This window comes from Haplochromis burtoni, unplaced genomic scaffold (genome assembly GCF_018398535.1).
Source record: "Haplochromis burtoni strain Fernald_Lab_line unplaced genomic scaffold, NCSU_Asbu1 Contig_102, whole genome shotgun sequence".
NCBI lineage: Eukaryota > Metazoa > Chordata > Actinopteri > Cichliformes > Cichlidae > Haplochromis > Haplochromis burtoni.
In genome coordinates, this window is record NW_024582463.1 from 1907402 (window position 1) to 1921849 (window position 14448).

General features: G+C 39.2%; 1 protein-coding gene across 1 annotated transcript in view; it reads right to left on the reverse strand.

Annotated features, from left to right (window-relative positions):
* LOC102298325 (meiosis 1 arrest protein) overlaps nucleotides 1-14448 on the reverse strand; it is a 44719-nt gene that overhangs the window by 21933 nt on the left and 8338 nt on the right. The gene's annotated exons all lie outside the window — the stretch shown is intronic.

Genomic DNA, 14448 nt, shown 5'->3' on the forward strand with positions numbered 1-14448 from the left:
GGATTAACAACTCAGTAAAATAAATATCACAAATGACAATGTCACTAACTCAATAGACAGGTTGGAAAAAGAGACATACATATTAGAGTTGGATGTCTCGAGACCGGTCTTTTACACGGTCTTGGTCTTGTCTTGGTCTCGGATCCCTCGGTCTTGTCTTGGTCTCGCTGTCTCGGTCTTGCTGTCTCAGATCGACATAGTGGTCGGGAGATTTGGAGTCAACAGTATCCTGACACACAACGTAACGTTCGATAATGTGTCATGCGCAAAAGCATCAGCTCCAAGAGCCGTGCTTAGAGAGTGCTTTGTAGTGAATCAGAAGAGTCGACTCCCATTCAGCGAGAGCCGGCTCCTCACTTAATTTCCTTTCGCTGCTCAGCTCTCACACAGTGGCTCAGCTATGCTCCAATCCCTCCATATTGTGGCCAATCACATGCGAGCATATAGGACAATATCATTATATGAAAAACAGAGAGGGTGAGCGACGCGACAGTCAAGTGGAGCGAGCGTCTGTCCTCTCAGTAAGTGAGTGAGACAGTAGGCAGCGGTGAGGAGGGCTGCGCGAGTGCATCGCAAAAACACATAAATATGCCTGACACCCGTAAACGAAGCAGTTTACGGATGTCAGGCTGCAGTTTGAAGACTTTTTTGTCTTGGTCTCGTCTCGATTTTGTCTTGGTCTTGTCTGGGTCTCGATACCCTCTGGTCTTGGTATTGTCTCGGTCTTGGTTTAGGCGGTCTTGACTACAAATCTAATATATATATATAATCAGCAAGGAAAACAGTGAAATTCACCCTGCTGTCCAATAATATTTAAAGCTTTCAGCATCTCTTAAGTTAAATTAATTACACAATTAGTTGAATCAGTCTCCAGCATATCAAGCTTGAATTTATTGTCTTCTTTTTGGTCTGTTTTGCAGACGAGGGAAGGAAACACTACCCAGCAAAGGCATGTGGCACAAGGGGGCAGCAGTGACAGTGTGTGCTTGTTGTATGAGGCATGGGGAACAATCTCCAGCATCTCCATTTCCTTTAATCACACATTTAAAAACAGGCTTTAATCACCCCACCAACGCTGAACTAAAAACACTTAAAAAACAAAAGCATAATTAATCACTGCGCATGCATAATGGCAGCCCTTCATCAGGGTGCTGTCACACAATCAGAGGCTGACAGAAGCTTATGTATGTGGCTATAATTGCAATATTAAGAAATGCATGTCTATGTAATAATAAGTCTGTGTTCACTCTCTGAATGTAGTGTCTTGCTGAGCACAGTTAGCAAAAAGCTCTCTCCAGTGAGAATCTTATAAAGTAAAAAGGCTCTGCTGGGATTCCCTGAGGAACAGCAGGAGATGAGCTGTTCAGAATCATTATGTGAGACTATAAAATACCAAATGATGACATTTTCAGTGGGGAAAAGGTGTCACATTCCATTACGGGAGTTTTAAAGTGTATTTAGTTTAACAAGCCAATAGCTGCAAGCTATTGCATAGAGATACTTCAGATAGGAGAAGAAACTCAGTAGAAGTACAAACTGTTTGTCAGGTGCGTATTTTTTTTTTCCAAAGAAAACTATACAATTGGAAATGTCTATTTTTGAGTCAAGCCATTCATGTGCCAGCTAACTCCACGATTCACAGAGAGGTGCAATTTATTTTTAAATTTTTTATCTGGGCTGAATTCTTTTACTCACAGTGTCTTTATGCTTCAGAAGACAGACTCAGCACAGCTCTGAAATGCTGTAAAGAAGTCATACTGTGTCTCACAGCAAATCACCATTACATAACAGACCCGTAACACTGTTACAGTTTCGTAAAGCCAAAAATCAGCAGAACAGCAGCAAACTCCTTTTCCTATAAAGCTAAGACTGCTCCAGTCAGTTGATTTGTGCTATTCAGCTTAGTTTTTAGTTTCAGATATACATATATTTTATGTAATGATGCATACAGACTTTAGTTTAGACATAACTAAAAGTGTACCAGAATCAAAGATATGCTAAGTTATGTCAACAGCCGCTCCAATCAAGATTTTATGCACCCCGTAGAAAAACAGCGAGAAAAACACAGACTGAGATATTAGTAAGATACAGCACAACACATCAAGTTTTGAAGCCTGCTATTTGTTCTAGTCTCACTGCATTTGCATTTAGGTTATTTGCAAAGGGCCACTCAAAACCGCACCTGGCACCGAATGCAGCAGAAGAGAGACGGAGGGAACATTTGGCTGATATTATATTCAGGTTTGGTGTAAAGCTGACTGACAAAAAAATCAGAATTTTTACTTTACTTTTTATTAATCTGTGTACAGAATCACCCTGATGTAGTTGCCAATGATTTTGCTGAGTTAAGTTAGAGTCATTTATAAAGCTGTGCTTTGAAGACCCTCTTAGTGCTGGATTCCCTAGATCGCACAGGTGTAATAGGCTATTACCTTCACTACTGCTATGAAGTAAATATAATTTTTAAACCTGAAGCTGGAGGCTTATAGTGTCTCATTAAGTCTTTCGGGGACTAAGTTAAATCCAACAGAGTCTCAAGGTAGTTGAGAAATGGAAAATTGATTTACTTATAAAAAAAAGAAAATTGAATCTTTCCAGTCTAGATCGACTGTTGGTGACCTGGCAGCCTATCCCAGATATTCTGTTATACACATACACAAACATATAGAAGAGGTAAGGTAGAGAAGTTGTACTGAAATTTTCTAGTCAAAAAACAACTATATTGTTAAGGACAGAGCAGGATCTCATACTATTTGCAATTTAAAGTGTTTCATGATACTTCATCTTGGCACTCTCGATTAGTGTTCCTGTAATTTAACTCTTGCATTGTGTCTACGACACAGAAGCCACACAAACTTCCCTTCAATATCTTACAGTATTTATAGAAACAAGCCTGCAGCATCGCAAAGCAGTTATATTGATCTAATATGTATGTATTGACTTAATCTCAGTGGTCAAATAAAGAATGCATGTATATAATTACCACTGAAATCTGACAGCAACACTTACATTTTTCCCTTGTGGAATTCTCCAATAAATTTACATGCAGGAATCTTAAAGTGCCATTTCTCTCTCTTATAATATGTCTGTTTATAGCCGGTGCTTTTATGCCTGTTGTCTAAGCACTGCATGATAACATGCACGCTATGCAAGCAGTAGCAGATGACAACACATAGGCACTTTACAACTAGTGATAATAGTCTTTGGGTAACCAACTAAATGCGGGAGATTAAATCCTCTATGCAATCATACTGTTTGTGATTAAACAGGCCCAGAAACAGAAAGAGAGAGAGAAAGATCGAGCTCAGATCACAAAGGTCCAGGTGTTCATAAGAGACAGATGGTAATAATCTGTCAGTCTAGCTGCTCCAGATGGTGTTTTTGAGTGACTATGGGTATCTATCACAGAGGTGGCCTCCAGTGCCAACAGTGACTTTGCAAAAAACACTAAAGCATTTTACTTTTCTCATGAATCCCAATCACGATCAAGACTCGTGTATAGAAGTTGCACTGCGCTGAAAACAACACCTAATATTAAAGTGTGAATAGAAACTGTTGAATGGGCTGTATGTAACAGACTGAACATGCACCTGCACGTTCTTTTTCTAAGGAACTAAGAGACAGCAGCAGATGGATGAAGTCTGAGAGCTGCAGAAGAGTTCATATTTCTCCAGTCTGAAGGGAGGAAAGTGTTACCCTGTTAAGGCTGGCAGAAACATGATTTGGCATGCTGAATTCATCTTGGATCCAGTCCATCATATTATCTACTCCTAACTTTTAGCAAGCACATCCCAATTGTCTTTGCTTTTGTCTGCCACAAACCCTTAAGATAATCAGTATTTTTAAACTACTGGGGACATTTGTATTTCATTATAAAACTACTAATTGCAGCTGTTTAGTAACGGATTACCCTGCTTTGCTCATCTACGACCAGCTTAATGGCAAAACAAAACAACAACAAAAAAAATCCCAGACTGGTGTAGAAAAGCAAACAGACTCAAAAATTAACTTCATTTCCTGAACACAGGGATTTTTTTTTATCTCATAGTCTCTTTTTTTGGTGACAATCTCTTTATATTATTGAGCCCCAGATGGTGTGAACCAGTCACATATACATCTACTATCTATCTATAGGAGTTTAAATAGGCGTGCTAACAATAGGAGTTTTGAGGTTAAAGAAAGCTTTGCATATATGATGTATAGATGTATTTCCTTAGCATTTCCAGGCTATGGAAATAACAGAGAAACACATACAATTTACAGGTCAAGTTATCCTGTGTGATATCTGTTACGTGAAATAATTACATGAAATAATTATTAGGTAAGCATAAGGTGAGGGTTCCACCTCTACCTTGGTTGGAGTTTCTTTTTTCCAGAGGAATCTTTGACTGGTCTCTCCTGCTTCTCACACAAAGGATGTAGTATAAACTGCAAATGGCTATTTGGATTATAGTCAGTCAGCCTCCAGTGACCCCAATGTATTGACTTCAATCAGGTAAAAAGCAAGAGGCTATCTGCCTACCTACTGATACCATTATCAACACCTGTCAGTCAAAATGTGGTCTTTTTTTCCTGTTTTCTTCTTCTTCTTCTTTTTTCTGGAATCAGGCCTTTATCACCCTTTCTCTGTACTTCTATATATACCATCGCCTCCTCCCCTCTTATTGGTGGAACTATTGCAAAGCAAAAATCCAATTATGTGTTGCTGTATGGAAATGTGTTTATTATTTTTGGTGGGATTGCTGCAAAGAAAACATTCTCACTAATTGTTGTGTTCGCTAAAAATCTGTAAAATTTTTCTCGTACCAAATCAGCATCCTTGGTATTAAGATAGACTGCCATTAGGGATGGGTGATATAGCCTCAAAATTCAATTTAATCAAAAGACTAATAACAGTGAAAACGACATTTCTAACAATACAGAAAACTGTTTTTTTCAGTGCTTGCGGCTTGCATTTATACGCATAAGTAAATGAAGGCTATTTTCCAGCCTTCTTTACGAATTACTTGTCAGGAGCTGCACAGTACTGTCACATGCTTCGTGGCCTGGATGACTCAGCAATGTGTTTTTGCCTTAAGTGGTGCAAAGTTTGTTGTTACCAAAGTATTGTGCTTTTAGAAGGTTTTTAAGTAGCCTCCTTTTTAGGTACTAAACGTCATTGGAGACAAGCGCAGGCTCTTCTCGTTCCTGCACACATTCGGGAACATAGATGGTGTTGCTATAGCAATGGTATTACGATGTAACATTTATATAGTACGTAAAAAATTATTCTGGTATTATCGTGGATGACATGATGATTTTTTTTACTAAACAAAAATGTGTTTTCTCTTAAACAACGTTGTTCACAAAGCCGACATCCTGAGCCTTTTGCTCTGCAGGCACTTGAGTGAGAGGAGTGCCATCTAACAGCTTTATGTAGACCCATTATAATTTGATCAAGGCTTTTTAGCTTTTACCTTGCATCTGTGACATGTTTTTAAAGCTAGGAACACAAACAGAAACACCCCACAGGTCTATAGAGCAACTTTCTCAGGACAGTTTTTGTAGATACAACTTGCTCCTCTAACTTTACAATCAGTATCTTGCGGGTGGTGCTGAAGCAATTTACCAAGATTTTGCTGTCAGTTACACAGAATGCAATCAATATGTTAACTTTAGCTGCCAATTCATTTAATCTTTACATCTAATTGGTTGATTTGAATCTTCTCTCTTGTAATTGGTTGTTACTTGTTGTGTGTTCACATGAGCTTTGCATGCTCTAAAAAGTAGTTTAGATAAAATAGTATGGTTTTTTTTTACTATTTTCATCTCACCGTATATTCACGCCTGGTAAGCGATTTGAGTTATGAGCTAAATGCAGTGATCTGATTGGATTCGGATCTAAAAAATCATTAAAATCCGGCTTGGTTCGCAAAACTAAATGCTGCTAATTCGTGCAATAAAAATACATGGTCAGTTCGAACTACTGCATTAAGAAAGGTGAGTGCGAAAAATCCTTTAAACACACAAAATATTCACAGGGATTTGTTGTGGTAGGTGTGTGAAGACCTTACACTTGAAACTGAAATGGATTTACATACCATTTCTCCTCTGCAAAGGAGCAGAGCATCTGTCTGTTAGTGCCTCTAATAATTCATAATGTGAAAATGGCAATTTCAGCTCAGCCAAACTGGAGGATATCTGCTCTGCTGCCAAAGAGGCATTTAGATTAACTGGCATCTGGACACCCAACCAAAATACATGCTTGAGTCTTGGTAGAGGGAGTCCTGTACAATACTGTACTAGCAAACATGTTTTTAAAAACATGTCACATACTATATTATTTTGGCAGACTTCAGCCTCCTCCTCAGACTTTCCCTCTACTGAAACCTCTTTGAATGGTCAGTTGTAACCCATATTCTACAAGATACCACCATTCTGCTTCTCTCTCTGTGTAGTTGCAGTGGTGTATGATATTGCAAAAAATACAATTTGGTTATCACAGATACTCCTACTTGTAAGTTATAAAAGCAGTGTATGCAGGGGAGAGCAGTGGGCCATGATTTATGAAGTCTGCATCATCAGTATACTTCATGTGGATATATTTTAATGACAACTAGATGTCTGAATTTCATTTTCTACTGTGAGTGTGTTTTGCTGTATTGATGTGTTTGCATGAAAAGCACTTTAGATCAACTTCTAATGTGCTACATAAATAAAAATAACTTGACAGTCACCATAAAAGGGTATTATATTCAGACATATTCATACTTCAAGTTTGAAGTATTTTTCTTTTTTATTCAATTTCATTAAAATAATTTATGTAGTATGTTTCATATGGGTTGAATATATTATTTTAATGTCTGAATGCAGTTTTTTTTATAGGTAGTCAGTCTGGTAAAGTAACAGTTATGATGACCAATAACACTGTGGTAACTAACCTTAACTAATGTTGAAGAGTCGTGATTGAAACATTACTTTTGCCACTAAATGAGCTACCTGGATATTCTGTGTATCTCTGACAGGACTCTGTCAGTGACCTCTGACCTCTGTGTGGAGGTCTAGGTGTGTCTAAAGGATTTCCCTCTTCCTTTGTTTCTTTTGTGGCCTGTTTTGGGGAAAATAAAAATGTATTTAATAAATCAGTAGTGTTGACAAAGTATGAAATTTCTTTCATACATATATTGCTGTTTGCACTGTTTTCATTAACAGCTGTAAAGTCTCTCTACACAATGCTCCTCTTTCTCACTCTGCAGCCCACATGTGTTTTGTCAGTGCAGCTGAGCGACCGCACATCAGCAAAACACATCGGAGCCGGAAGGAGGGGGCAGAGCATAAAGTGCCAGCATGAGAGGAGCTGTGTTTGCACAGACAGAGCTACTTTTTCATGAAACGCAAACAAAGTATTGAAACATTGAAACAAACTAAATCATCAAGCTGGTCACGTTAGTACTGATTCGACACCAATACCAATGTTGACATCGATATTACGGACATTTGGATCAATCTGTCCACGCCTAGCATGCAGCTTAGCAACAGTTGTCGTTTGATCAAAAATCCAACTATAAGAATCAATTGCAGGAAGAGTATGTAGCCAGGCATGTGTCCAGGTCTTTTATAGATAGAAACTTCAATGGAAAAAAAATGACAATCTTTCATATTTCAAAGACAGACAGTAGAGGAAAAAAGCGTAATGCATATAAATGAGACAGTGTCGCAGGCTAGCAGAGTAGCGCTAATGCTAGTAACTAGAAAACAGAGATAAGACACAAACAGCAGTGTGCTTTCAACCCAGTATGACAGCAAAACATGTAATAGACACACCGGTCCACCGTGTTCTTTTCACGCTTTGCCTTTCTAAAACGTGAAATGGACACGCGTGCAGAAGTTGCAGTAAGGTGCAGTAACAGTAAAGGAAAAAATATTTTATTTCAAGCCAAAATTAAAATAACCACAGGAAAGCTTTAAACAGACATTAAGAACACATTTATGTGTAAATACATATTAGTCATCTAGCTTAATCATTTCTGGTGATTAAGGATCCTGGAATGTACTTCAGACCTTCGTGGCTTTAAATATATCATCTCCCCCTGCTGGTACTGCAACTCCTGCACGTATATTACACGCTGTCTCAGTCGGGGGTTTCCTTCTCCTACAAGAAATTTCACGACCTGACAGCATCGCAGCTCAAATTCAGTGAACAACAACCCATTCTTTCACAGATGCTTGTAAGGGCTAGGTACTCGATTTACACCTGTGGAAATTGGATTGAATGGACAATACTGTCAAGCTACACTATATTGTCAATGCACCATTTCGCTCAGGTACAGCTTCAGTGAGCACAGTTGTAGTTTTAAATTGTTGAATGGAGGTTAAATTGATGAGTGACATAAATTAGGATACTTTCATCAAATTCTGACATCAGTATTATAATGAATTATAACAAAAAGGCCCTTTTAGACTGTTTATGAGTGAATGAAATGATTAAAAAAAAAGCAGCCTTTCACAAAGGAAACAACCATCTGATTTTGCTTTCATTATCCTGTGTGTGTACTTTGAAAATGCAGCTGGAAATATGGTTTGCAGAAAATGTCAACTTAAATGTCAAGTTTACAATTACAATCATATTTAATAAAAATCAGATTGATACTGCCAATGATAAACACCTTTTAATGTCTCAATCTAAAACACACACTTCACTAGATTTTAATGTAATGCATAACATTTATAATAAACTGACATCTGACATCACAAAATAGTGCATCAATCTGATGCACTATTTTGCAGAGACGAATGACAAAGGATGAGATGTGTTTGAATACAGCTAAACAATGCCATATAATTTTTTGCTCATCAATCAGCAGAGAAATAATTAGTTTTCACGCCTGACTATCTCTGACTATCCCTTAGGAGCAGCTGCATTCAGAGTGGGACAGCTTGTTGACTCTGTTTCAGTCAACAATGTTGCTGTTTAGCTGTGAAGAGGAAACCAAAACCACTGGTGCCATAATCATCCCTGTCTCTGTCTCACTCCGTGACCCATTTCTGTATCGTCTCCCTGATGCTCAGCTGTAAAATTACAGAACAGACCTAACATTTAAGGACACATCGGTGGAGTTTCAACAAAAACCGGATGCTCGTCAAGGCGTTGGCTTACAGACACTCACATATCTATACTTTCATTTTTGTGAGGACCGTTAACTCGGCCCTCTCCAAACCTTGACTGTAAAACCAAATTAAAAAGTGCTCGTGAGAGAGATTCAAACAAAATCTGGAACACTTAAAAATTATGTTTGAAATTGAGTGTCAAGGTGAGAAATCTTAACAACTCCATTAAGAGCTGATTTTTCATCTGTAAGGTCAGATATAATAATAACAAATACTGCTTCTCAGGCACAAATGCACACAGACAGAAAATGACAGTATAAATCTGCCGCATGCCCTTTCAGACATGATATAAGACAACAAGTTAGAATGACAAGCGAAACAGAGACAGAGGGAAAAAAATAGCTATGGTTTTTGTTTTACTTTGTAGAAAAGAAAAATGGATATCCCACCCATTTCCTGCACTATGCCTCACTCTGTGGAATAAATAACTGACACACACACACACACACACACACACACACACACACACACAAACAGAGCTAAACCAAATTGTCTGGTGTTGAATGATGTGCCCAGATTCAAGAGTATCAACACGGCTTCCAAAAATGTTTGTGAAGCGGGGCCGGTGTCTAGCCGCACACTCCTTTTTGTAACTGAAAATGGAGAAATGACAAAAGAAATCGACTAATAACTGAAAAGGTACAGCAGCAGTATCTCTCTGTGTGTCACATCTGAGCAGCTCTGCATTTACTACTGCGGGTTAGACCCCATCAAAGGTGTCAGAGCAGCAATCAACCTGTCACGCTTCCACTAGGGTGTTCAACAGACTGACTAAACACAATTTGGACCTCTTAGAGCATCCAGTGAATGTGAGTTGAATTCATACTGGCTAGACACCCAGACTTCTTATGTCTTGATTAAACCCTGCTTTGGTTTTTCAGCCAGATGAACTCTGAGGTCAGTGTAGCTCTTGGATGAAGCACTGACCCCATTCCCTTTTCTGTACTGGCTGACTCTTATCCAAAACATTTGAGGTTTTCCTGTTAGTAAGAGACTAAAATGTAACACATTCATGTCAAAGTTTATCATACAAATAGAGCATGTGATGTATTATAATCTCTCTCTTGCTTTATTTAGATAAATTATTGTACTGTATGTTCTGTTACAATAGATGTTCATATTAAATTTGGCCGGAGTCTCAAATAATGAGGTCAGGCTCAAAAATCTGTGGTTTTCTCCTACTGGATCAATATGATGTCATTTACAGCACATATCCCTAATATGGTCGCGTCAGGTACATAAGCTCCACCCGCTGTTCTAATCTTCTTGTTTATGACGAGCAGCCAATCAAAAAAATTCTGGTCTAAAAGGCAGCTGAAGGGTGTTGAAACAACTTATTTAAGACAGAGGATGAAGTAAGAGGATGCACCAAGGCACAGTATAAGATATATAAAGATTATTTCTAAATGAATCATGGAAAGCTACTCTAGTCCAGTCTAAGAATAAAGATATGGAACTGTTGAATGAGCTGGGAATTACAAGCCCCTTTCAAGTTCTTTAATTAAAACAAATAAAATAAGTCAAACAAGCTCTTTAAGCGTGATTGCACAACAATCAACAAGCACAGAAGAGTGGAACCACTACGAACTAGTGGAACCAATAACTCTGTGCAGACATTAGGGTTTCAACAATCCTGCCCACTCTACTATGGAAAGAATGAATGCTAACAGCTTTTTGTGGGACATCAAAGGTCTAGGAGGACCACTGGTACTGATATATCTCTGATGATGGAAGCCGTAGTATCATCAAGTTAGAGTGACTGTCATGTTTCAAACACTCTGTGCTATAAACACTTCAACAACACTGCAGAGGAACACAGTGATGTATTCCCAGTGGCATCCTCATCAAAGTCAATCATCAGACTGCAGTAACTACAAAACCACATCTCCAAGGCTCTTTCCAAACATCTCTATGTTGAATGGCATTGCTGTTTGATTAGATACAGGGGAGAGATCGGAATGAGTGCCCCCGCATATTGATCTACAAATACAATAACACAAAAACACAAAAAAATGTGTACTTGAGGCACTGATTCAGGGACACTTATTTTGTGGTTCCTCAATATTTTATTCTAAATACTTTTAGTTCTAAAAAACGCACATGTAACACACTATCCTCTCTTTCACCTGACTGCCTGTGCAAGGACTAAGTACCTCTGTTTTTTTAAAGGCCGCTTCACGCTAACATTGTCTCCATGGGGAGCAAAGGCCTCACGAGGACTAATGGAACAAAGCAACAACGTTTTTCCTTAGATATTATATAAAAGCTGTAGCAGGGGATCAGGTATAAGAGCAGTTTTGCAGGCAGCATTGCATAACTGATACAACTGTCTCGAATGAGTTAAAGGGTATGTATAACACTGTACACGTTTACAAGAAGTTACATTTCGAATGCCAGTATAACATGTATAAGTCAAAATCTTGTTTTTGGTAAACAAGATTTTTTTCTATATCCAACTTCCATCAATATCATGGGATATATCCTAGTTTTGAATATCATCAACAACAACAACAACAATCTTTATTTATAGAGCACATTTAAAAACCAGCGGTATACCAAAGTGCTTAACATAAGAGACAGAGAAGTAACACGAGTATTATAAGGCCTTAGCAAAGTATCAAATATACTCACAGGTCAATGCCACTAATACACAGGGGGTAATATAAAATGCATATCAAAATAAAAACATAATAAAAGCACAAGGTATAAAAAATATGTATAAGAAAAAATAGAGTAAGTCTAAGAGTCAGGTGCGAGCATTAACAAGCAGGACAGGCGAGATTAAACAAATAGGTTTTTAACCGTGATTTAAAAGATTGGATAGAATCGGACGTCCGGATCACAATCGGAAGGTTATTCCACAACTGTGGTGCAGCCAGGGCAAACGCCCGGTCACCTCTAGACTTCAGCCGAGATCTAGGCTGCACCAAGAGTAACTGAGTAGATGATCTTAATGCTCTGGCAGGAACATACGATTTAAGGAGTTCCTTGAGGTGGCTCGGTGCTGTGTTGTTGGTCATTTTAAACGTAAGCAGCAGTATTTTAAATTGGATGCGGTATTTTATGAGTAGCCAATGCAGGTCAGCTAGAACAGGAGCGATACAGGCAAACTTCCCAGTTCTGGTCAGAATACGTGCCGCAGCATTTTGGACTGTCTGCAGTCTATGAAGGAGGGCAGAAGGAAGAACAAAACAAAGTGAGTTGCAGTAATCCAGCCTTGAGGTCACAAAGGCGTGGATGAGCTTTTCCAGGTCCTTATGCAGAACATACTGCTTAGCCTTAGAGATGAGACGGAGTTGGTAGAAACTAGATCTGACTACAGCTGACACTTGTTTATCGAGTTTGAACGAGCTGTCAAGCAACACGCCCAGATTGCTAACAGTGTCAGAAAGGGAGCTGGTAAGGGAACCAAAGGCATCACGAAGTTGGCCACGAGGAACGTTGCTGCCAAATACCACGATTTCAGTTTTCTTATCATTTAGGATAAGAGAGTTTGCTAAGAGCCAATCTTTGACCTCACGCATGCACTCTTGAAAACAATGCAAGGACAAAGCAAGATCATCATTTAGTTCAAAGTAGATCTGTATATCGTCAGCATAGCAGTGGAAAGCGGTGCGGTATTTCTCAAAGATTGCACTTAGAGGGAGCATATACAGTGAGAAAAGAATAGGGCCTAACACAGATCCTTGAGGCACACCACAGCAGACAGGTGCAGCGGAGGAAGAGCAAGTGCCCAGGTTGACAGAGAAGAACCTATTGGAGAGGTATGATTTAAACCAATCAAGGGCAACACCTTTAATGCCTACAGTATGCTCAAGCCTCGCTAATAAGATGTTGTGATCTACCATATCGAAGGCCGAGGATAAATCCAATAAAACTAGGACCGCAGAGCGTCCATTATCAGCAATTAGAAGCAATTATCAAGCACAAATTTAATGTATGAAATTGAAAGTAAGAATAAAATAGGAAGTACAGAATTTTGTTTCAGCCCTGTATACCATGAGGAACTCTGAAAATGTTAAAAATATGAAGGTTGAATTTCTCTCTATCCTCCAGCTTGAGGATCCTGTGCAGTATCTCAGCTGTTCCTAGGACTGCGCTCTTCTGAACAGAGATCTCTGGGAGTCCTAGTGCTCCGCTTCCCACTGGGACCACTGTTACCTTCACCCTCCACATCTTCTCAAGCTCTTCTCCGAGCCCTTGGTACTTCACGAGCTTCTTGTGTTCCTTCTTCATGATGTTGCTGTCATTCAGTATGGCTACATCTATCACTATGGCCGTCTTCTTCTGTTTGCCTAACACCGCTATGTCCGGTTGGTTAGCCATCCCCATTTAGTCCGTCTGTATCTTGAAGTCTCACAGGATCTTAGCTCAATTATTCTCAACCACCCTAGGGGGCGTCTCCCATTTTGACCTCGGGAGATGTTTCTGTATACTATGCTGAACACTTGGTTATGGCGATCCATGTATGCCCTGCCTGCTAGCATCTTGCACCCTGTTGTTATGTGCTGGATTGTCTCAGGGGGCATCTTTACACAGCCTGCACCTGGGGTCTTGCCAGGTGTGGTAGACCCCAGCTTCTATGGATCTTGTGCTCAGAGCTTGTTCCTGTGCTGGCATGATTAGTGCCTGTACTGTCTTTCAGTCCAGCTTTGTCCAGCCACTGGTAGGATTTCTGGATGTCAGCCACTTCCTCTAACTGTCGGTGGTACATACCGTGCAAGTTTTTTATCTTGTGGTATTATAGGTAATTTAAGGCTATAAAACTGATTATGATTCAGACAGATGATTGGCAACATGATGTTTTCTATGCTATCCATTCTTAACATCTTGGAACATGCTTTCTGGTGCAAATTACAGTTGAAAGTCCAAAATTACACCTTCCTTCTCCAATTTTTACACTCTGCAAATCCATCCAGAGGGCCAGACTCTACTCTTTGATGGGTTAGTTCAGACCTGCAGGCTGTATGTTCAACAAAGTTAACAGAACACAACTCCAGCAAGAAAATAACAATGGCGAACTGCATCTGTTTATTTATGATTTAAGAGCTCTCTTTGGCAGTCAGGAGCTGTGGTTATCCCCTTTTAACGTTAAAAGCCGCTCAAAATCTGAATGGCTCATTCAGAGACACATATTCTGATCTATGGAGAAAGCAAAGAAACTTTCTCATGACTTCTGGGCCTCTAGACACAGTGGGGACACTTAATTATGTTCAAGAACAATGAGAGTGGATTTTGCATAATACAGTTTGTCTCCTCTGAAACATCATTAGTATAATGTTTCCAGCATCGCTCTCTCTC